The 25,934-nt window shown below is 41.4% G+C and overlaps 1 protein-coding gene across 1 annotated transcript in view; it reads left to right on the top strand.

Moving 5' to 3' along the window:
- pknox2 (pbx/knotted 1 homeobox 2) overlaps positions 1-25,934 on the top strand; it is an 84,088-nt gene that overhangs the window by 12,569 nt on the left and 45,585 nt on the right. The window contains exon 2 of the mRNA XM_028422241.1: positions 11,127-11,211. The gene's annotated coding sequence lies outside the window, so the exon portion shown is untranslated. The remainder of the gene's footprint in view (positions 1-11,126; positions 11,212-25,934) is intronic.

The following is a 25,934-nucleotide window of genomic DNA, read 5'->3' on the forward strand; positions in this document are numbered from 1 at the left end:
GCATTGCTGCAGAGTCAGTCTGGTGTAAATGGGAGTTTGAAATGTGATAGCCCTGATTGTGGGTCAGATTTGTTTGTTTGGGGGGGTGGGGGGAGGGGGGTGCTGTCTAGTTTGTCGGTCAACCTTTTAAATGGAATCATCTGTGAGTTCTAGTACTCGTGGTTAAAGATTACTGTATGTCGAGTGATAGCTCAGCACAAGCTAACACACTGCTGTGAAAGGTGATTAGCTTCTCGTGACCTTTGACCCTTTCCATCTAGTGGACTGGTGTCAGGACTGCCAGGTCCTCTCCAAATGGTTTAAAAGGGAGAGGTTGCATAGCACTGCAGACCACGATGCAGGCACCAATATTCTTCATTTCCATTGAATCAAACTTAGAGATGCAGGATATTTAATTTTTTGGCTAATACTGACACATCACACATTTTTTCCCCCAGCTCAGTTACAGACTACATCAAGCCATTCATTTAGTGAAATAAACTTTAAATGTTATTGTTATTCACTCACCAGTGTAATGTTGTCACTTGATCTGTGGTATCAGCCTCATTGACTGATGGCCACTGGTACATTTTAAGGCCGATATCTGCTGATACTGATATCTGTCCATCCCTAGTAGAACTGTTACTGAATAAATCTGAGTATGCTGCAGCCTGCTGACACACATTTAGTGACTGGCATTAACTGATAGTTACTTTTTATTTTGCTGATATCTAACCAGTGACAACAACCATGTGTTGGTGAATACCTGTAACATCTTTTTTTTCTCCTTTTTGTGCTTATAGTTGTACATGTTAATAATATTGGCAGACAGCTGCAGTATATCTGTCAATATAATATTTTGCAATTTGATCTTTGTTTTTTTTTAAGCCATGGCTGAAAGTACCATGCCGTAAGCTCTCCTTGAATGACGCTGAGAGCGTCCATCCGTGTGTCATGTTTACATGGCTGCAGATTAGAGTGCAGATTAATACCTGTGATTACTGCAGACATTGACCTGGGACTAAAAGCTCATGGCACCCTTTCTCACTGTAGACAAAAGATAGGTATTAGTGGGTCAGCATGCTTTTAGTCCGGTGAATATGCATCACTTATCACTTGATCAAGGTTTTGTGAGTGCTGGATGAATGAAGCTCAGGATGAATAGCAAACTAAGTAAAATAAAACATTATTTAATGCTTTTTGCAAAATTAGCTGCAAAAACAACTAGAATTTTTTTTAAGCATCTACAAATAAGAAATGTAATAAAGACCACCATTATTCTGGTACCCCCACTGTACTCTATTGTTGGTTTATTAACAATGTGGATAGATAATAAAGTCACAAAAAAGTCAAAGATATATTATCATATATTGTTATAAATAAAGAAAACCGTCTTTCAAATCATGCATTGCTAAATTGAAACAGACATCTTGGTGGAGGACAGGTAGCATGTGTGCTAGCACAAACCCTAACTGTTGTATTATAAATTACACAACACACTAAGGACCACCATCTATACTCACATGCACTTAAAGTGGACTTTGTGGACTAATGTGGCAAGTAGGTGAAAATGTATTGGAACAGTCCCCCTCTAAAGACCCCATCTCTTGAGTCCAAAGTTATCCAGCAGGTCCTGTCTGTGTCTGTGAAGCCTTCCTTTAAAGGTCAGAAGGGAGGCAGGGGGAAGTGTCCATGGCGCTGTGAAGGTGAAATGTAGCATGGCAGGAGAGATGAGGGATGACTCGCACCTGCCTTCTTGACGCCCACTTTTAAAACTTATCTGTGCGCACTTGAAGCTTGGAGAGAGAAATGGATTGAGAATGTGCTATCTGTGCTGCTTTTCCCGTACGCCGGGCTTTTTTGCATGCTGCTATCCTTTCCTCCCGCTGCGGTCAGTGGTATTTATAAACCGCAACAGACATTTAATACAGATGGCGAAGCGAACTTAAATTTAAAGACACTACTTTCTTTTCATCCTGGGAAATGAATAGAAAGCACTTAACTACGTGTATATGGAGCTGAGGGGGGACTGTGAAATAAGTGATGCATTTCTAATGCATTGTGCTCTCGGTAAATTCTGCAGGCTCAGTCCACAGGGATGTAATGCATTCTTATGAGGAGCCACGCACGCTGAACAAACAGCTGAAAGCAGACACGTGAAAGAGTTAACTTTCTTCCTTTGGACTCTCACCAGGAGGGAAGAGTCAGAGAGAGAGAGAGAGAGAGAGAAAAAAGCAAGGTTAGCTCACTTCAGACACTGATGGGGAATTCCTCACTGTCTGTTCTGTCTCGGCTGCCTCTGCCAAGTCTATTGTGTTTCTCTTCTTCCCTGTCTACCCCGGCTGTTTCATGCCCAGACAATGAAAAGAGTGTTTAAATTCAGTGAAAAAAAAAATAAGTGTTACCTTTATATAAATAATGAGGCCATAGTGGAAATAACTGGCTGCACTGGCTGCTTAAATTCATGTCACAAAGGCGCCAATTGAAGCTTTCTTTCTGCTTCCAGAGAAGGGCATCTTTAATGTCCATGTTGGAAGACTGTCCACAGTTTACTACAGCCTTAAAGCATGAGACACGATGGTGAGCTATAAATCTATAGACAGATTTCAGTATTTTTGTGTCTATGAAATGATACACATCAGAAAAATGTGAACGTATAATTTTGTGTATTAGAACATTAGGCACAACTTATTGTCTTTTAGCGTTTTTTAGGGCCATCATGGAAGTCAAACATGTTGCTCTCTATCGTTAGAACTTTGGGAAAGTGTCTTTGCTGTGCAAGCTGACATTGCATCACTATATTGATATCGCGAGTTGATACTATCATGGGGTTATTTTGGACAAATATTCAGCTTACATTTTATCTTCTAAACCTTTCTAGCTAATTTGCAAAAAAGCAGACAGCAAGCTCAAACTCTGAGAATACACAAGGAAACTGGGAACTTCTAAATAAAACAGTAATCAAAACCAAAACCCGGGAGTCAGCACCAAAATGACTGGAGAGACAGGGAAACAAAGGATTCCAATGAAAACCAAGACAACTAAACAAATACTTTACATATTACATGTTAACACCACTTCATGAGTGATGATGAAATTATGATGCCAGAAGAATTTTTTTTACACTATTCCTGAACTACAGCCCAGTCACATGACTACAACATCAACACCACCAGGTGTTTCGCTGACCTTTCATGCCTTGACATTGTGTGCCACTCGTCAGCAAGCACCATTGTTAAGAATCATCAGTCATTGTCATGGGATAAAAAAACTTGCGTTAACCACAACTTATTTCAGGTGTACAATCCAAACGCGTTGACTTTGGGACAAGGTGCTAAAATGCTAACATGTGTCCAGGTTTTAGGGCTCATTTATTTGATGTTCATGTTGCATGGAGGAATTGGCTCCACGAGACCTCTGCTGGTACCTTGGGGTAATCTAACACAAAGCAGACCAGTACTGCATACATCAACAAGGACAGCTATGATCTTGCTTTCCACTTTCATGGAAACCTGCAGTTTGCTTGTATGACCCTCTTGTCTTAAAATTTGGACAATTGTCCTGAACGTTTGGTTGTTAAACTCTTAGAGACGATGGGTGTTGTCGTCCTTTTCCATTGCAGTTGGTGCCTTTGTAGCCTGCTTTTACTGTTATTTAATATGATATTTTGGACCGATGTGTGAGTTCAGTTTAGGTTTATCTACAGTTGGTCAGCTATACTGTAATGGAGTACACTACAGTGAAAACGCTGTACCTTTACAGAATGCATATAGTCCTATAATTGAAATCACAAAGGCGGCACATTGTTAAATGAGTATAGTGCCTTCCAGACTCTTTGCTTGATATGATATAAATACTGTACTATACAGTATCTCACATACTAATGCACTAATGGACTTCATTTTATTGATAATACAGGGGATATTTGAAAATTCTCTATAAATGGCACACACACACCTGAGAATATTGCATAACACCAGCCCAGACATGTTGCACACGGAAACTGGCCTTGGTGTCTGTCTGGATTTTTTCCTTTTTTTTTTTTTTTTAGAATCAATGGAGGATATCTCCACAGTGTCTCCTCTGTGTGTTCGATCTGACAGTCTAGACAGCTGGTGTAATATGCGTATGCATCCATGAGCTTTTTTAATGTCTCCTGTGTCTTCTCACCTGTTTTTATCATACTGTATGTAAATCCACTTGTATGTTTTAGATAGATATGCATTTGTGCGCTCATATGTATGAGTTTTTAGAAGGGGATTGAAATGTGTATTTGGTTAAATGGGATATTAAACTAATGTGTAACACAAATAAGCGTCAAAAGCAAACAGAAACTTTGGAGGAAGAGTGCTAGCAGAGGCCCAGCTGATCCATGTGTTTCCCTGTGTGTAAGTGAAAGAGCATATGAGTTTCAGCAGAGCAGAGCCTAGAGGGGCTTTAGGAACACGGTTCAGATGATTGATGCTATGTGCAGTAGCTCACTGTTCTTACCTTACTTTTATTGCATTTGGGAAGTTGGGGTGAAATGTAATAACTGTACTGGACAGTGAGAAATATGCAATATTAAAAAACCTGTGAGTTTTACTACAGTTGAAAGACTGACATAGTTTTTTTTGTATTTCTGCTAAAATAAGACCCAAAACAGCTGATTTTCAAAGAAGTCCTAAAAAAACCCTAATGAAACAAATATCATAATTTACTTAGGAAAAAATATCTGCGAGTGGCAAAGGTATAAGAACCTCTAGGATTAGCAGTTTATTTGAAGGCTTATCTGGACAAACCAGAGGGCTGCTGGGAAAATATTTTGTGGACGGATGAAGCCAAAATTATTTGGTTTAAGTGAGGATTTTAGAGGAAGGAAAACACTGCATTCCAGCATTATCTCATCTGTAAAACATGGTGGTGGTAGTATAATGGTTTAATGGCTGTTTTGCTGCATTATGGATGAAACAATAAATTCAGAATTATACCTCGGTGATTGTCAGTATTATAAAGTGTCAGGACATCTGTCTGTGAGCTGAATTTTAGGAGAAAACGCAGCATAAAACGACCAAATGGTTGTACATAAGAATGGATAAATGTTATGGAAGGAACCGAGGTGAAAAAATTCATGTGAGGAAACCCATCAACATCACTGAATTCTTGCTTAAATGGGCTAAAAATGGAGGGATTAGCAGAAACCATTAGTTATTGTTATTGCTGCACAAAGAGCCACCGATGATACTGAAAACAAAAGTCCACATACTTTTAACACTAGCCAAGCCTAATAACTGTCACTCTTAAATCTGATTGTGTTTAAATTAAGGCTTTGTGTCATAATCTGTTGATGTTTTGGATCATATTAATGCAGAAAATTCTAAAGGTTTCACAAAGTTAAGCACCATTGCAGACATGAGGGACCCTAAAAGCATTGTGTTACTTAAAGGTCGGCATGTTAATAATAAATAAATATAAAATACATGTAACATTTATCAAAATATAAGATTGCTGTAGCCAGACCTAACCAGTTTTTTGCATATACCACCATTATGCTCAATTTATTCCCCAGTAGCCTGTCGCTGCATTATAAAAAGCATGTTTGAAGGGCATGTATAACTGTGTAATCATAAAAAAATGCTGTTTCAATCTTTACATTTTCATTTTGGTTTCATTTGATAATACATGTATCTTTGTGTCTCCATTCACGTATAGATGTATTCACTGGAGATGTCCATTGTAAGTGAGCGTGGAAAGTTTCAGTCAGTACAGAGTAATTCAGCGTCTTTGAACACCCTCCAAACATGTCAGTACAAAACACTTTTATGTCCCTGCACCTTTATTCTCTTTCAGTCTGTGAATCTTTTTCACATCATTAGCCTCCATTTGGATAATCTCTTTTTATCCCACCAGTCTGCAGTTCCTTTTTTTCCCCCCTCACTCTTCTTGATGCAGCTCGATTCATTAAATCGAGGAATCCAGTGGTGCCGCTAAGGACTGGAACTTCTTTTCCGAAAAAAGCCCAGACTAGAGGAAATTAGACTGGTCTCTTTTTGTTTGCTCAGTCCATCCTGACTCATCACGATGTGCGTATTTTTAGCTGTGGATTCCTGTTTGGCTCTCTCTGTAGTGTTCACAAGGGGCTATCATGTTCTGTAAGACAGGGTGGGAAATAATCAATGTCAAATATCAGCCAGGAGTCGATTAACAGCAAAAGTTAGAGGAACCTGTGTCAGGCGGAAAGTTAGACAAGCAGCTGTATAATGTGCTCAACTTGTGTGTGTGTGTGGACTATTTTGTAGTGTGTTATGTCTGGCACAGCTGCCTGTATCAGCTGCATGCTCGTTAAATGTTGGGCTTAAACCCGTGGTGACGCCGTGCCGGCTCAGGTTTCTCCTGTGGGAATACATGCTATTGTCATTGTGAGCCCTGGATAATTCTTAGGAATTAGCATCAAACGGCTAAAAAGTTTGGCTGAAAAAAAAAAACTTTATATAGAGTGTGCATTAAAGTTGTTCTTCCCCCCACCTGTGCAGTCTGATTCCTCACTGTGAGGTGGCCAAGTGACCCAATATCCTGTTTGTCAGGAGGACAGAAATATTCCTGATTGTTGCACATCCTGCCGGTCAGTGATCCGTGGCACACATACAGCTGCGGGCCAATGAAGATTTATTTAGCCTCTATTGTATGAAACAATCAGGAGGGAAAACTCAGTTTTTGAAGGTTGATTTGTCAATATGCGTGGGAGATTCTCACAAGTTCGGAGCTTCTGACATTATCATGCAAAATTTTTTTAAATGTCCTCTTCAATCTCGGCGCAGTTAGAAACCTGCCTGTGTTTTATTGAAATGAAATTATGGTATAATGTCACTTTGACTATTAGCACCGAGAGTCTGTGCATGCCAATTGATCCTTGCTGTTGTCATAGCAACGTGAACCACTAAACCTCTGCGCAGCTGTTGTTATGGAAGCCCTTGAACAGCTGGGGGGCTATAGCTGCAGAGGGATTGTGGGAAAAAAAGGTCCTCCCTTCACACCTTGACCCCAAAACTCCTTGCTGGTGAAGCAGAGGAGGATTTGGGAATCTTTTAAGTTTGTCCATCTGGAATTTCTATACTAAGATTTCATATGATCAGAAAGTTCAGGCGGGGAGTTGTGAATATTCATTTGCATTTTTTTCTCAAACCTGCTTTGAAACCGAGCGGTAAAATTGAAGGAATCAAATGAGGCTGCACTCGCTCTCTCTCTCTCTCTCCCAGGGTTTGCCTGACGCATTGGAGCATATCCCATTATTGATATGAGCAAATGTTGTACACAGTGCTACAATAAAACAATCATTTCACAAGAAGCACAACTTGTCCAGGGAGCAGTACTCTACGAGCCCAATTCCTACAGCCATAATAAAGCCTGAGAAGGCAACCCAAGAGCAAGGTCTCATCCTCACTGTTAATTTGTCTGTGCCTGAATTATTGGTGCTCGGAGTTTTTACTCTGCAAGAAGATTCCGGTACTTGGAGGTAGATATGCTACAACTTATTTCACATGTTTACAAAAGTTGCTTTTAGTAGTAGGTAAGCAAATCCCTATTTATATAGCACTGTTTAAAATGTACAAAGTGCTTCACATAGAAAACAGCAATAAAAAACAGAAGACGAGACACAACACAATAAAATGAATGAATGAGTGAGTGAATGAACAGAGTCTGAGAAAGCTAGGTCAGCTTTTAAAAGTTTCTTACACATTCTCTGACTCAATATGTCACACAGCATCTGTGTATCTAAGTATAAGGACTTAATCAATAATGGAAAAACAAATCATAGCTTTATGCCCATACCCAAATCTGCTGCTGCCAAATAGTGGGAGCCAGTAAAGCAGAGTGGTCAAAAGAAGGAGTATAGAAGGAGGAGCTCAAAAATATGAATTAAATGTCATCAACAAGTGTTTGCAGTGTATTCTGACAAGGTTTAGTCTGTAAAGCTGACAGTTCTCCAGAACTGTAGCCAATATATGTCCATTCCCTCCTAGTGGCAGGTTAAGAGCAAGATTAAGAACAACCTTTATTTGTCCAATCTATCTATCTATCTATCTATAGGTAACTATCAGGGTAACTAAACAACTATTTATATTTATAAGTGTTGTTCTGCTTAGCATATGGTGAGTTTTTAACATTTAAGATAGTGGCACTGGTTGGTTAGGTGGCAGGACCTCGCCACCTCAACTCCACCATCTGCTGTGGGCAGCTGTGACTCAGGTGGTCGAGGGGTTGTCTACTCGCCATAAGAGTTGTGGTTCAGTCCCCAGTGAGTGGCTGCACTATTGTTGTGTGTGTGTGTGTGTGTGGGTGAAAGTGCTGGGTGAATGTAAAGTGCTTTGAGCAGGTAGACAAACACTGGCTCCAAAAGTGACCAAACCCTCTCAGACCTCCATGTTATAGTGTCCAACTTTACAGCACAAATAAACATGTCCACAGTCATTACATGTGAATGTATCAGGAGACTCAGGGGCTGCCAAGATGGCAACATTCAGAGCCTTATGCTAAAATTCAGAACCTATGGCTGAAGACTTTGTTGACACTACAATCATCAGTATTGACCAAAGAGCAGAGTCACGTGTACAACTTTGAATGCACTCTTGTGTGTTTGTATTTTTAGACATAGTACAGTACACGTACACTGCACTGCAATAACTCAGTTGCAGAAAATGGAAACAGAAAGACTTCCTCTCTTAGCTGTGTCTGTGTACCTGTGTACACATGCGAGGGATGCCGGTCAGATTCAGGAATGCTAATGTTTCCTCTGTGACTTTTGTGAGGAACACAGTGATTAGACCTCCAGCCCCCTGGGTGGAGCCCCTCGCTGCTCCGACTCCCGCCCTGATTTACTTTGACGTCGACAGGAAGGTCAGTTTGGTCCCAGAGGGGTCATGGAGAGAGAAAGATGGTGACTAGTGTGTGTGTGTTTGTGTGTGTGGTGGGTCTCAGTATACAGAGACGCTCCTCTAGGAGCCCAGACAGGGGCCTGGAAGGGATGACCGAGGGAGGAAGGGCCCTTGGAGCTTAGGGAGGGCTTCGGGAAGGATTACTGAGAGGCTAAAATGTTTTCTTTGTGGCTGAAGGAAACCTAAGAAATGCTCTCACTCAAATCTCCTCTGGTCTGAGGGGGCTGTTTGGGAGGGAAACTCAAGCTACATCCTAAAGCCTTCTTCGTTTTCCTGGGCTTTGAGCTGGTCTCTACTGTCATTAGCATGTCTATTTTCTACAGGAGTTGTTAGCTTTATAGTTAGGGGCTCGACTGGTAGAACTTAAAGGAACTTCATTTATTTTAATTTAACGTATCAAGCCCAATTCTAGTGTATGACAATTTTTCGATGAATGTAATATTCACTGCATCACATTATTTTATGATCTATTTCATCTGTAAGTAACATTAATAAACTCTTAAAAATACAAGAAATGTTTAGGCTCCTCTCACTAATTCCTCCTCCCCCATCCACTTGGGGCCTCTGGTTGTAACTACCTACCTCACACACACACACACAGTAGTCCCCACTGAGCAGTGTGGAGCTGGATAAATACCATCCCTTCAGAGGCTCTCTGTGTTAGCAGATTGCTGGAGGTAGGCGGCCTGCTGAGAGGCCCGACCACACTCCCACTGTTCTGGAGGAGCTTTAAGCGAAAGATCAGGTGTCCGGCCCTGAATGCTTGATTGAACTTAAATCTTTTGCATGTGCTCCATAACTCGCTCCGCTCTGTGTGAGTCAGGATCGGCCGACCAGTCAATTGCTCGGAGGAATTTAAGTCGCAGCAGCTTACTGACCTCCCTGTTTTCACCTATGTCACTGGAAATTATGATCAGATGCATTGTATTAGCAGGGAGTGCTGTATGAAGATGGTGGTTTAAATTGAATTTTAATAAATGTTCCAAAATTAGGACATATGATTTGCTCTAGAAAATGTATCTAATTTAATAATAACATTATATATTATATATTATTTTTAAAATAATAGGTGCATTTAGATTTGTTTTCGTCGCTTTAATTTTGAAACATTAATATGACTCTTCTTTGTTTTGTTAATGTGTGTGTTCTCATTCTACCATTGAGTCAAACAGGGTCTTGGATGTTGCCTTTTTTCTGTAGTCCTTGTACCAGACTTCTTTGGCAGATAGCAACCGTTAGCTCTGTATAGCAATGTTTTATTCCTCAGATTTAATATTCATATTAATAAATAATACAGCAAATAAATCGCTACCAGTCTGCCCTGTTGCCTCACCTCTTATTCCCCTGCTACATGACTGTCTAAGTGACGGGAGTAAAGGGGGGACCAGAGATAAGGGGTGGGGTGGTGAGGTGCGGCTCTTTGGGGGGACCAAGTCTGCTCTGACTTTGTCAAAATGTACTTTTTACATGTTATCAGGTCAGGTTATTATGTATTATCCAATGTTCTGTGACCCCTCCATGCACCCCAACCTCCTCTCTTTGGTCTCAATACAGTCACTAAAAATAATATTTATATCAGTAACAGATTGTCATTATGTGTAAACTCAAATGAAAAAAGATATTCTCAACAAATCCCTTAATAGTCCAGAATCAGTGCTGATTGTGTCTCACTAACAGCCACAGCTCCATGTATCTTATTCCTCTGAGACACAGAGTGCCATTGTTGTCCAAAAACTATTAAAAACACATCAATGAGTCACATTGTTGCACTGGGTGACATGTTTCTTCATTACCATGAACACACACACATTGTTTATCTTGACTCACTTCCACATACACCGACCTGCGGCCAGGAATACTCAGAGAGTGCGCCGAATGTGGATAAATCACCGTGGAAAATAGTCCCTAACAAAAACATTCGTTTCTTCTGTATAGGTAATACTTAAACTACAGAGACCTGCTGTAATGAGATTGTACACCATAACAACACATACAGATATATTTGTATGGTATTTATCAAGTAAGCACTAATGGGACCGTGCACAGGGTTTACATTTTGAGAGCTGATGTGGAAAAAAAATATTGAATAATGGTGGCTTTAGTGCTTTATTTACCCACTTTGTGCAATTCTGCTTAAATCGTCTCACAAAAACTCCTTATTGTTCAAACATTTTATTGTAATGCTGTGGTAGCAATGATAATAATTTCTATAATTTAACCTCTTTTGTCTCTCAGCAGTCTGTGGGTGGACTTTTGGATACTGGCCCGGAGAGCAGACATCAACACTGAAAGCTGCTGCGTTGCTGTGGGCAAGCTAACTGTAAGTTGTCATTTGTCTAATTCTTTTTTTTTTTTAATTTTACATAGGGTTGTGTAATCTTTGCATCACTTTCTGCATCCTGCTCACATTGCATTGATGAGACTTGCAGGATTTTCATTTGATTGGTCTGAGCTATAATCTGTGAACTCCAGCCTGTGTAATAATTCACACAGCGCTCAGATATAATTCATGCCATCAACACTTTAGGCGTGCTGGTTAATGATTGCCCTGCTGCAGTTCAACCAAGCCGGTGAAAAACCAAACACTGATGTCAATTACTTGATGTTTCTTCAGCCTGTTAAATGAGAATTTCGATTTCTGCGCTCAGAACTTCAATCTATAGCTGTGTTCCTTTTAATGATTGATGATTCATTCTCCAGCAAACACTCATTTTGCATGTTGGACATGGATGAAAATGAATGTGATCTCTTTTTCTGTATTAATTGATTTGGCTGTCTATAACTGTGCTTTACTCATGAATAACATTTAATAGTCAGGCTCTGAATATATGTCTGTTTAAGACTATTGGAACTAAAGCATAAGTAGTTCTACAGATTAAAGCTGGGCACACACTACACAATGTTCACAGTCTTTGCAGATTTGCGATTCCCGCTACTTCCTGTCGTCTTCTGAAGCTGTTTCCTGTTCCCTACCTTCTCTTTGCTGTTGGAACTTGTTTGGAGTTGGGTCAGAACATGTTTGATTGACTGCGACTGAGGTCGGGTTGGGTCTGTTCCACAGACTCCGTAACTAGTGCAGACTGACACAGACTTTGCCCAACAGGGAATCGAGGGTAAAATCAGGCAAAAAAATTATGTAGTGTGTCCTAAGCTTAGAGTATGCAAGTATACTGGTTTTCTATTGGATAGTGCTTCTGTATTGCCTGGACCATCAATGTCTCCAAACTGATTTTGAGTCTGGAATAAAGTCTGTCTGTCTGTCTATCAGTTCATACCATGTTGGAACAACACGCTATGCCACACTTTGGAACCAAGGTCTGCATGTTAGAGGTCGAGAGGGGAAGCTTTTAGCCACAAACTCCTCCCCTTAACTTCACGTGTAGCTTTGACTGCTAAAACAATCTTTTAGTACTTTTAGTTTGTAGTTGGGTTCATGTCCCACCCACTAACATGGAGCAGGCAGTTTTTATTACATATACTGCAGCCAGCCACCAGGGGGCTGATGCAGATGTAATCAGTTTATATTTGCATATTTGTAAAAAGTTTCAGAAAGGATAATAAATGTATTAAGCAAGCGAAATATTTTGAACTATGAAAAACAACCAATGTCTTTCTGTTTTAATTTGTCATTTACTTTGGAATGTTGCTTGTCTTTAGCTTTAAATTGTAGCATCTGCTGGGTGTTTACGGCCTATTGCTGCCCCGGTGTTGTCCACAATACACCAAACTTATTATCATGCAGGCACATTCATAACAAGTATATCCAGCTATACTGTCGGTTGCATGCTGTGATTATTTACAGTAACACCAAAATACTATCACCACACACCTTTCACATAAAGAACCACTAACATCTGGCTTTTTCTGTAAGCAGGACTTGTGTCAATTATCTACTTCACCAAAGCTAACTGACAGCGATATTAGCATAAGACACAAATGTTAGTTTTCCCTGGTGTAGCGGTTCTGTTCTTTAAATTTAGGCACATTTACATAAGCATACAGCAGCAATACATAAAGAGTAAAAACAGAAGCATTGAAAAAGTTATTTTTAGTACAAGTACTGTTGTAACAGTAACATGATGAGTGGAAAGTTATAGAAGTTATTGTTTGTCTGAATTGTCTTGTAGGTTGTTATTGTTGCCCATATCCATATCCACCAGAGCCATTCCACAGACAATGATCATAGAAGTGAGCTGGAAATTGCTATCTGGGAGCATTTGAATATTACTACCTGTCCCTGTGGTCCAGACTGAAATAAGCAAAAACAGGACTTTAATGTCCTTTGCAGCTAATTGCAAATTAACAGAAAAAGATGTGGTTGTTTCATTACCTGCTCATCTTCTCTTCTTCCTCTGTTATGCCGCTCTTCGTCTTGCTTCTGCCTTGCTGCTGTTAGCTTTGGATCGGACCATGGAATGTTCCAATGCAGCGTGTATCTTCATTGGCAGCCACCCTGTATAACAATAATTTAGTAATGACTATTTCACACAGGATCAACTTCAGAGTACATATTCTTTATGAAGTTAATGCTGATCAGTCATTTTTGGCACTTCTCAGCTCAGTGGATCTGTTGCCTTACAGCAAGAAAGTTCTAGGTATGAACCTGGTCTAGTGTTGTATCTGTATTAGCATGTCCTCCCTGTAATTGTGACTCTAAACTACCTATATTTCAGTGTGTATGGTCTAATGCTGGGATGTCCACTCTTGACGATTGACAGTGTATTTGTGAATAATCTTTCTCACTGTAGAACGTTGATCTTCAAACAGTTTGAAATGGTTTTAGAAGTCTTTCCAGATTGATGTGCAGCAACAGTTGCTTCTCTAACACCACTGTTTATGTCTTTCTCTCTTGTTGCTGATGATCAATTCATCAAGGACTGATGATCAGCAGCACCTGCTGCAGCTCACACAATTAAAACCTATGAAGCAGTAAAAGGGGACTTATCACAGCCCATATCTTCTTTTGTCCAAATAAACAATGGCACGGTGAACCACACTCACATATGGAATCAGGAGTTTTTGATCATTGCATATGAAGCCAAAGGTTCATAAAAGAGCCAGAAGCTGTAACCATGTTTTTCTAATCCTATGTACATTTAAATTAAATTACAAAATTTAAATTTAAATTTGTATCTGCCACAAACAGCATAGAACTGATCTAAAGTAGAGTGTTAATGTTTGTCCCAGCCTTTAGTCGACATCTTATGAGTGGGAACAAGCTCTAACTTGGTCCATATATTCAGTCAACCAGTGGGTTGTGAGAATGTCATGATGTGAAAGGTTTGTGGGTCTGGAAGGTTTCTGCTCATGTAACATCTGATTCATTCATTGTTGGTAAATTTAAAGAAACTAGCAACCTCAGTTATGTTTATCAATTCCTCATGTCTCAGCACATCATATGGCTATAACAACCAATAGGACTATTGCTAGTACTCACACACATGTTAACATTATCCAGATATCTGAGGATGTCACAACGTAGGGAGGGAGAAAGGCTACTGGTGGTGGACACTGCTTTGTGATCGATGATAGGTAGCCATTCTTACAGCATTACAGCAGATGATGCGTCTTTTTCATGTGTCCCTTCTTTCACACTGAGTGGACTCATTGCACAGTCAGTCAGTCCCTGTGTCCTCTCAGCTCCTTTAAAAGTCTTCCCCACTACTGCCCCCCCCTCCCTCAACCCAAAAACCTCCACCACGACTCCCCACCAAGGATTGTTTTACGCTTAATTTTGTTAGACTTAATGAGATTTCACTAATTAAATCTCCTCCTGGTTGGAGTACACCCCCCCTTTCCTTTACATTGCTTCCCCCCTCCACTTACAATCACTCCATTTCATGGAGCGATTACTTGTAAAGCTATTTTAGACAAATAAACTTTCTTTTTATGACGAACTGGGACAGTGGGATGCACAAGGACAGGTCTTTGTTACTCCGCGGATTTCCAATTTCGCGCCAAGATGCTCTGCTGCGCTTGTAATAGCCGATAGCTTTTCAAATCTGATTTGGTTTGTAAGGTCAGGAAGTAGCTGCCAAGTCATCACCATGTCTTTCTATTATAAAGATGAGGTGCTACAGGACAAAAGTTCTTGGTGCTGCTGTTATTCGGTCATATTTGCAGCACAGTAGCTAAAGCTCAAAAGCTAATCCCAGTGACAGGACTTCATTGACAAAATGCACACATGTTCCTAATAATAATCCCTGCATTAGCCGAATGGCAGCGCTAAAAGGGAAGTGCTGAAGGGTGGGACCCTTTCAGTTCCAGCAGCAAGGCCTTGGAGGTCATTGTTGACAGCAGCCGCTTGCCCTGCTATTGTGGACGACCCACTGGGACTCCGCGCACTGACTATTGTGGGAGCCAGCCTCCGGTTTCCCGTTTGAGCCCTTGACACCCGGCGGTGCCAGCTTCGCCGCTCGGCTCCTCAGCCAAAAAGTCCATTATACCCTCCCTCACACACCCCTCCCTCCTATGCCTGTGTGTCCATTGTAGGCCCACTCCCCTTTCTCATTTATGTGTGTGCGCACACACACACACACACACACACACCAGAAGCCTCTGTGCTGTGGCCCTCGGGTGGGCGAGTGGGCAGAGTGCCCGTTTCAGATGGGACTGCTTCCTTGATGAAGGCCCATGCTGATCAGGTTTCTGCCACCTGTCATTCAGCTTAGGAGGCAGGAAAGAGGGCAAGAGTGGTGGGAGAAAAGGGGGGGGGTAGATTTGAGAAATGGGAGGGGGTTGCTGGACAGGAGAGATGCCATGGCAATCTGGCAGCGAGCCCACCGCCTGCTGTTGTTTCAGAGCCTCCCAGACTTCTCAAGTAGGCCTTTTAATCTAATCTTACACTCTATCATTTGATTTCTTACCGCACATTAAAGGTGGAGTAGAAAGAGCAGTTCAATTTGAACTAAACTGCCATACAAACTCAAAGCATGGCACCGCACATTCCCACACAGTGATACTCACAGGCTATCAACCATTACAGGGCAAAGCAATGCTCACCTTTCTTATTAGTTTAGCAACTGACCTCCCAAAGCTAAGCTCACCCACTGCTTTAACATGCATCGTCATGTTTTTTTTTTCACCAGCTGGAAGGTCAAATGGGAAATATACTATTTTTTCGTAGATACATATATATGTAAGAACACTTTTTTTTAAAGGTTTTCATCGTTTTCTCCAACTTTCCCTTGTTCTTTCTCCTTCTCTGCCTGCACCTCTTCATCCTCTTCCTCCTCTTCCTCCTCCACTCCTCCACTCCTCTTTCTTGTGTCCTAACTCACTTCCACTTCCATTTTTTCCCCTAAGCATGTTCACACAGTCAATTTCTACCTTTAAAGTACACATTTCTAGTGACATGTGCAACACTTACCTCAACTGAATGCATTTCATGCCTTCTGAAGTCTAACTCCTGACACGTGTGAGCCAACATTGCAACATTTTTGTGTGTTACGTTGCGTTGTTACATTACTCCTACATCATATTTGGGCACATGAACCTGCATCACCATCAGAACATGCATGGATATGGACTCGTGCAGATTTGTGTTGGTCACAGACCTTGACTGTTGGATTTTAAAGATGCTGCATGTGTTGTGCAATGTACTGGTTATCGTCAGAAATACATGTGATGAAGCTCCTGCTTGGCTACAGGCTGTAAAATCTGCCTTTAAAGTGGCGCCTCCCTCTGCCTGACCTCCCTGTGACATGAATTTACGGTAACACTTATGTTCTTCATTATTAGCCTTACTGTGTGATCCCACACTTCTCTACCTCTGTGCTTAACTGTCAGTCCATCCATATCCATTTCTCCCTCACCCGGGCTCTTTTTACCCTACCAATCCTAATTGTAATTATGTTGATTTAACTTAGACACATGCGGCTCCCTCCCTGCCATCTGAATGGAAGCTTATTAGTTTGAATATATTTTTTTTTATATTTATTTATTCTCATTTCTCAGGGTCCCTGTCGGCATTTCCAATTACTCTTGTCGTGCGGCTGTAATTGCCTCCATGCTAATGGCCGCCAGACAATCGTGCTAAATGAGGTGAGGCCGAGAGGCTAGGAGCCTGACTTCATTAAGAGCTAATGGGATTTTATAAGGGGGACTGAAGACCCAGCTCATCAAAAAGAGGGAGATGGAAGGAAAACAAAACAGATGGAGGGGGAGAGCCAAATCACCGCCATACTAACTTAGCCTGCTCCTTTTCCTGACATATGACAAAAAAAGAGGAACAGGTTACTCTTCTTCTTCTAAAAGATCCTACCTAATTACTGTATATAGTCCTGAAAAATGAATAGATGATAAGTGTGCAGAATACTTCTGACCGTCCGGTTGAACATGAAAAAGCTATTTTTATGTGTTGGAAGCTGTCTCAAGGCAACTATTTCTTTTTTGGCAAAGTAACAGCGATGTATAAATTAGGAGTGGATCATCCAGGCCCAGTCCTCCCACATATTTCACACATTATTTAGACAGAGAGGAGATAGCAGAAACATAGATGCAAGTCTTGTGTAAAACAGGATGTTATGAGACCTGGACAATAATACATAATGTAGATCTGGTGGGTTAAAGGGCAACGAAAGCAACCAGAATCCACTGAGGTCAAGCATGACTTCAGTTACAATGCTAAGCTAGACTAAATGTATTACTTTATGTGGTGTTTTTTTGAGGGGTTATTGAGTTGTCGCATAAATACAACTAGTGACATATGGAAGCATTAAAAAGATTTCAAAATGCATTAAAATGTCATTTTACCTTTAGCTTCTCATCAGCTGGCTTCAATTAGCCACAGTGTAGTCGTTTAATGATGCTTATTTGTCATTAGGTGAGGATCACAGGTAAAGTGACAAGGGCAAGCTCATGAATTAAAGGGTCACCCAGGTGGACATAATGAGGTTAATGAGGGAAAACAACAGGAAGTAAAATGACTGAAACGCACAAGAAAAACGGATCACCAAAATAAAAGAGGAAGTTCAACCAGGACATCAAACAGGAACAATAAACCCACGATCAAACCAAAACCAGGAAAACATAAGATCAGTCACTACACATGAGATGATGACAGCTTGCTAGCATTAGGGTAGTGTTTACTGTTGATTTGTCTCTTTTTCTATTTTGTCTTTTTATTTACATCTGAATATCTTTTTTTAAACTGGAGAAGGTGATGTGGGTGAAAATGAGCATTTGTGTTTACTGTCCCATTCCTTCCTGCTCCTCCAGCATGACACGACATTACATTGACCAAACATTATAGCACTAAGCGTGGCATGATCTCCAGCTAGCTGGTTAGCATGCACAATACATGTTCTTCATCTCACCTCTCCACTTATGACTCATTTTGGTCCCATGTTGTGTGTTGTTGGTGTTGTTGGTCGTGCAGCAGTGGGGTTGGGTGGAAGGGTTCTCCATAATTTTATTTTATTTTTTTGACAAAAGGCATTTTTGTTTGATAGGACAGTGTATGTACATTTGCAAGTTGCCCTTTCCTGCACTGTTGCAGCCCCTATGGTCCCATATGGATCTGCCTGCCCTTGAAACACATTGAGAGGCATCCATCTTGGGAGAATCCATCTCTCGTTGTGTGTGTCCCTTTTGGAATATAGTTGTGCGATTCGTTGGCCTATACTTTCATTTGACGCGCCATCTTAAAGCTGACACGGTTTCTCTGCTGCAAGGTTTCAGCTCTACGGCTGTTTTTTGGCTGCTGTGGATGAGGGGCCAGCCAAATTCTATTACACGCTAAATAAACCAACGTGTTCACCTATGAACAGTGAGTATTAGAGAGTCAGTGAGGTAATGGACACTGTAAAGTGGGTTTACTGCTGCCTCCACCCTGACATGAGTTCATCCTCAAACTGGTGTACTGTATGCTCTGTCTGTGATGGTGGGTGTAAGGGAAACAGCTATTGATTGTTGGCTTTGTGTACGCCATTGAGTAATGGTTACTTTGTTCTCCTGGAGGTAGTACTTTACTAAAAGAGACATATGCCTCAGGTCGTTGTCATGTTGGAAAGAAATAGGAGGACAGTTTTATTGCACAATGCTTTAGGTTTTGTTTCAAGATATTCAGACACCATCTCTGTGACCAAAGAACTCTAGTTTTGTTTCATCTGACCAAATGACACACCAGTATCTGTCTCCAGGTTGTTGCTGTGCAGGACTCTAGTGAGTGTCTTCTCTGACACTCAAGCTCCAGACTTGGTTAAATCCTTTACTAGTGTCTTGGAAGTTGTTCTCGGCTCTCTATCCTCACTATCTCTCACTAGTCTTTTTCTTTCCAGAGCCTTTAAAATGTTTCTCTTCCTACCTCTGCCAGTCTGGTTCTGCACTGTTGGACTCTCCTTGACTGTCTAGCTTGCAGTGTCTAACTGTCACGATCATTCTTCAGTTTTCTACTGCTGGCATTTAGGTAGTCTAAAATAAGTGCTCTAAAGCAAAGGTAGTACTCTGAATACAGTTAATAGAGTATAGATGGAGCAACAGTTGTGTAGGCATTGTAGTTAGATTACTAAAGCTTGAACAGTTCATATTAGCACATTGCCAAGATAAATGATACATGTATCCTATCATTGTTCTGTGATTGTTTTACTGTGTGACACATACACACACCCAAAGCGGTTCAAACTGCTGGCAGATGTTCAGTGGTGGACCCCTGCTTTGAGGTTATACCTTTTTAATCATTGAATGAGTTTATATTGTAGGCAAAGCTGAGGTGATTAAAAACACACATAAAGCAGTGAAATGGCTTTAATTTAACTATCCCAAATATTTAGGCCTTTTTCTGCACAGTGAGGCCAAATGGGAGGTAATTATCTCTTTTGGGGACAACATGCAAATAGGAATCTCAGAGCTGGTGTCGAGGGAAATTCTGTGATATAAACAGCTGCATCACACGGCCTGTCTGGACACAGAAGGAAATCAGGCCAATTATCCACAGGCTATATCTGCTTGTGGGCACCGAGTGCAGGTCTTTTGTCACAACCCCTTATAAAGCATTCTCCCTCAAGCAAAGCTGTAATCCTTCATCTAACACCTGTTTGAACAAAAAGGAGGGCCGTTTTTTGTGAATTTGATTCTTTAAGCCATCACTTTATGATGTCACACTTTGTACTGAACTGTTGTCATGTTTACTGTCCTATTCCTTCCTCCTCCCCCCTCTCTTGCTGGACTGAGCACAGACAAAACATTGGTACAAAGTAGAATCTCTGGTCCTAGAATATAGCAATGCAGGCTGTAAAATAAGGTATAAGCTGACACAAACCCCACCCTGGCTATCACTAGTTTGTCCTTTGCTTTACCTGAAGAAAGAGGCGTTATAAACATCGCCGTCCTTTTTGTGTTGTTTTTATATTGTCTGGGGAAATCGTGTCACATCAACCTGAACAGCCGAGGGCGAGCATAAGAACATCTATTGTAAAATGTGTCTTCATTCCTTAACATTGAGCTGTGTTCAGCGGCTAACAAAGCTAACAGATAGTTTTCCAGACAGAACAAGCTGAGCCGAGCTCATACTGAAGTACACAGACAACCCAGTCAGGAGAGGTCTGAAGCAGATGTGTGTAATCACTCGGCCTGCGGGGTGTTTTTGTCCCCTAATATGCTGGTCCGGGGCCGCGCTGATGGTGGGATGATGGTTGTGGTTTAAGGCTCGGCCCTGGTAGGAACAGCTGTCCTACAGCTGCCATCTCTCCTGCTTTAGAAGGGGTGGGTGCGGGGTTTGAAAAACAGTCCCAAACCTCCTGGGTCAGAGCCCTGGTATGGCGGTCTCCCTGGCAACTGGAGCTGAGACTGTGCTGGTGTGTGTGTGTGTACAGTAAATGTGTGAGTGTGGAGGATAATCTGACCAGTGAGAAGCAGAGTATACTGGGGGTTAAGGCTACAGAGTCAATCCTCACTTTATCCGTATACCTCAATTTGGTGACTATTGCCGTGACTGTTTCCCTGAAGGAAAAAAGTGTATGATCCAGCAAACAACCACATTAAAACCACACTGAGGCGATTAATATTCCTGCTCTTTTTTTTTGGTCTACAAGAGGGAATGTGAAGCTCCCTGAGAAAAAAGGGGGGAAATAGGGGAGGAGATCAGGGAAAAGAAGAAGAGAAGGAAGAAGAGCGAGAGAGAGAGAGAGCAATGGTAATGGGGGATGGAGAGGAGAGGGAGGGCTCTGGAGATGGAAAAGCAGGGAGGACAGGGGATGAATAGGAGATGGGAAAGTGGATATGTGGAGATACTTGGCTTTGGCCCCATCAAAATAGCGGTTGTCATGCTAACTCAACCCTCCTTCCTCTCTCTCCCTCTCTCTCTCTCTCTCACTCACACTCTTTCACCTCCAGACCACTATTGAACACTGTAAAAGCAGCCTTTCTTCCTCTGAGTATAAAAATGTTATTGTTTTCCAAAAGTGTGTTTTTTAAAACACACTTTTTTTTAAATTTCCATCCAAGCAGCCCTCCAGACCATGTATGTGGATACAGTGGTTGCCTCAGTTTTTTCCTATACAGCACATTTCTCACACTTAAACTTCAGATTATATAGCGCCCACCAACCTTCTGTGCGACAACACGTTCGATGAAACAGTTGTACAGTCCATTACAATAAGCTCACAAGACAAAGGCGCAGTAACAGGTGCTGGCTGTGACACATGAGCAGTCAGTGTGTATTGGCTGATCAAGGTGTGAGAGGAATGTGTGTGTGGGTGTGTGTGTGTGCGTGCGACATAAGAGCTTCTTCTTCTTTTTTTATTGACATCAGCAGCACATACTGTACTTTTTAACAATACTCGTGTTTTAAAAGCCAACCCATTACAAAGCTGAGGCTCAGTTTAGATCTCAAATCTAAAATGGTAATTTATGCAGAAGCCATAACAAACGTATTTACAACATTCATTAACGCCACCTGACATTACACCGCTTAATGGGGTTTTATTTTTTTTTTACATTTATGTTGCATAAATAAGCTTTAATTATTGTAAAATCATTTAAACTTTTGTCAGTCACAGAGTGTTGTTAGATAAAATGAACATTTAAATTAAGTTCTTGTGGCTTTTAGGTTTTTTTGAAAAATCAAGTGAGTGACCAACTTACATCACAAATATGATGACATATAAATACTAAACAAGTTAAAAAACATGGTGTGTTCAGTAACCGCATTTTAAGCTTGTGTTGTTTCGTGTTCAGAGAGGACCCAATGGGAAAATCCCAAAGAAACAAGTCCAACAAAGCAACATCCAGAGAAACAAAGAAGCCAAAAACTCAACAAAAAAACAACCAGAAGGGAAGAACTCGGCAAAAACAGGAATACTTACAGGGTGGTAACACATGATGGCAATGCAGGATGAACTGACAACAATAACAGTCTTAAATACAGAAGCAAGGGTTAACAAGACACAGGTAAAAAACATTAGGGCAGGTTCAGCAATGACAATGGAGGGAAACCACAAGTAAGTAAAAGAGAAAAGGCCACACCAAGAAAGCAAGACTTTCAAAATAAAACAGGAAGCAGACCCAAAACCAGGAAAACACAAATATACCAAACATTCTAGAAAAACAACTGAAAACACATCCAACCAAACTGTGTTTACGCTGCTTTTCTTGCATAATGTCGATGCTTTTTTAAGCTACTTGCATGTTAATTTACACCATTTCAAACTAAAAACAGAACATATTGGCTGATGTTGCCCGACACGTCACTTAAAGGTAGGGTAGGAGATTTTGAAAACTCAGTGAGAGTCAGCCAGATTTTGAAAGTAAACACACGCCCCGTTCTCTCTGAGCTCACCCTGAAGCCACGCCTCCCGACCAGTCTGTGACTTCGGCCATCATGCACGTACCTCTCTGGTGCGCGCAGAGCAGGAAGAGAGTGACAACCAGCCAATACTCCGCGCAGGGTCCACCCGGAGGATTGGCTGATGTTTTTAGTGCTTTATAGCTTCAGATGATTCATATTCTTCGTTTCAAAGCGAAACTGCCGAACTAATCTGTTGCTATCGGATTGTAAAGAGAAGTTACACTAATTTAACAAAAAGTGCATCAGAAGGAAATCTCCTACCCTACCTTTAATCAGAGAGCGATAAAGCAACCAAAGATCATGGTTTGTCTTAAAACACATGCTTTCAGAACATTAAACACATTTTAAAAGGAGAACCGTTTATTCTGCTATCACAATAACATGTCTATGTAAATCAAAGAAGTAACTGGCATGTTATTCAGGCTCATGCATCACTCATGATCCACCTGTTTGCCTGTATTAGCTAATCAGATAGACTCAGAAACCTACATGGTGATAGTCAGAGCCTAACCTCCAGGTCTTCAGAGATTGGACTTGGCCACTAAGAGGATGAAGTCTGACACATTGAAAGGTTTGAAAAATTCACTATTCAAACTTCATAGCTTCACAGCACTGAATGCTTCTCCTAGGCCTGTTGACGCACACCTCCTCTTCTTTAAATGTAATGTGTCTTTCCTTTTAGGGCCAGTTTTGGCCGCTCCGATGACAAGAAAACACCAAACATAGAGGGGCTGGACATCGTTTCCATAGAAACAGACCTCATGCGAAAAGGTCACTATCAGAGGTTTTGTTCTGTAAAAAAAAAAACACGCAGAAGGATTATAGTTTGTGTGTGTGTGGGGGGGGGGGCGAGAACCACCCCCCACCTCGCCCCCCCCCCCCACCTCACCCCATTTCCAACCAATATTTCTACAATGATAAAAATGTAGGATTTAAATAGCGCAATTACATGGCTGCAAATGGTGAGAGCCCCCCTCTCTCTTTTTTTATTATTATTATTTCTTTATTCTCTTTTGAAGTCGGGAATTGAAAAGGGAGAGTGGTCGACAGCCTGCGCCGTGCCTGAGCTTTGTGTTTCGGTGCAGATACGTCGCCTGCCTGCCCCCTCAATCACTGGCAGCTCCTTCCTCTCTCTCTCTCTCTCTCTCTCTCTCTCTCTCTCTCCCCTCCCTCTCAAGTCATTTTAATTAAGTCAGTCTCACTGGCATGGTAGGCAAAGATAATTGGAGAGGGTTTTTGGATGCCATTTACTCTAAATGACGCCTGTTTCTTCCCATTCTCTCGCCTTTTCTCCACTCCCACAGCTTCCCCCCACCCCCCACCCTCCCCTCCCGCTCCTCATCTCCTGGCAAAGAGTTACCTATCTTCTTCGTCTTCCTTCCCTTTTTTTTTCATCTTCCATCTTATATTCAAACGTGAAATATGGATTAACCTCTTCTGTGTGGCTGAGGGGACGACTTCCTGTGAATTGCAAATTTTGGCCAACGCTGCAATTTATTTGAAATGGCAAATCAGGCAAAGCAATTTGCAGGAAATGAGGGAGCTTCTTTGAACTTTTCTCCTTTGAAAAAAGTTTGTGTTTTCCACATCGAGTGGGGAGCAAAACATCTTATGGAAACTTTAATGAAAAAGTACAAAACAAGATTTGTCTCTTATTTTTGTGAATGAGGTTGCATGTTGAAGATCAGAGTATCCATAGTACTTCCACGTGTCGGTAGCTGTTACTTCCATTAAAAGGCACTTTGTGTTTATTGTGTAAGTTTGTAGTAACACCGTAGGAATCCACAGCACATAAAGGGTATCGATGCATGATTGATAGGCTGAGCTACACGGAAAGAAGTGCAGAAATACACGTGTCCAAACTAATCCATGTTAGCAGCGCCGCTAATGTTTCAGCAGGGCCGTGCTGCATGTCAGCCGTGTAGGATTTATCAGTGTGTGTGAGTGTTAAGTGTGCGTGTGGGTCTCCCTCTATCAATCAGGAAAGGGCCGGGTCCTGCTGCTGAAAGCGGGCCACCCATCCAGTCAAGCGCTCTGGGGAGATCCAATGTCCTTAGTGCTTTAATGCGCTCCAGATGTCCCTTCAGCCGAGAAAGAAAGGAGGTGGGGGTGTGGGTATAGTGGTACCTCAAAACAGACCTCGATCTGGCTCACGGTCTGTAACTGTAGTTTGTCAAACGTTGTCCTCGGGGGGATCGTTGATGGTGCACCTGCAGTTTTGTGCTTTTGGATAGCTGAGGAAAGTTACTGCCCCATTTAAAACAAGACGTTAAGCATTCATCAGTGAGTCCTGAATGGGTGTGTGTGTGTGTGTTTGTGTGCTCCATGCACTGTTGTGTGGCTTTGTCTCCCCTTCACATTAAAAAAGAAAAAAAAGAAAAGAACCTGTGGGAAAGGAGCACTTTCCATGTCTGTAGGTGTTCATATAGCAGGATCCATGCATGCTGTCATTTTCCCTGACATTTTCAGTGTCAGTGGTGGTTTGGGTTTTTCTGGTACATGTGCAGGGCACCACCTTAGCAGTGAGAGGTTTTAGTGGTTATGTCCACTCAGAAATAAATTCACATCAGTTCAGCTTTTGCTGTTATTTTTAATCACAGGATATACCACTGTTTATGTAAAGATCCTTTCATTTCAGGGTATAGTCAGTAGGGTTGGATGCCAAGCGGTCAAGAAATGAAGCCCATGCCAAGTGTTGAAAATTGCAGTTCAGCTAGCAGCCTTGTTTTAATTGTATTATGACTTAAAATTCTGCATAATTATGGCCATTTTTGCAACTGCCTGTTCTTTTTTCCGGAGTTTAGGCAGAAACCTGTGGACACAAGGTGTGGCTTTAGTTTATGCTTTATGCAGTCCATAGTTTATGCTGTCTACGATGGTGCCAACCAAATTACATCAGTACTGTTGAACTAGAGAGAGAGAACGACATGCTACTCACCAGTTTCAGCTCTTTCAGCTCAATCTGTCTTCAACTTCACATTCATAGATTCAAATTTTTTAACATACGTAATCTAATTCCAAATTGATAAATACTCAGAGAGAGACACAGAGACAGCAGGTCCTTTGTTCCTCCTGTGGACATGACTTAATGATTGATAGCACACAGCACATTGGACCATTATACAATGAATCAACAAAAATGCTAAGATGGCTGCAAATAATACATAGGCAGCTTGTTTCTGTGGAAAGCACCATAAATGTGACACGCTCAGTAAAGATGACTCACTTCCATTGAAATTTTCAGTAAATGAACTTGA

Source organism: Parambassis ranga, chromosome 14 (assembly GCF_900634625.1).
Source record: "Parambassis ranga chromosome 14, fParRan2.1, whole genome shotgun sequence".
Taxonomy (NCBI): Eukaryota; Metazoa; Chordata; class Actinopteri; family Ambassidae; genus Parambassis; species Parambassis ranga.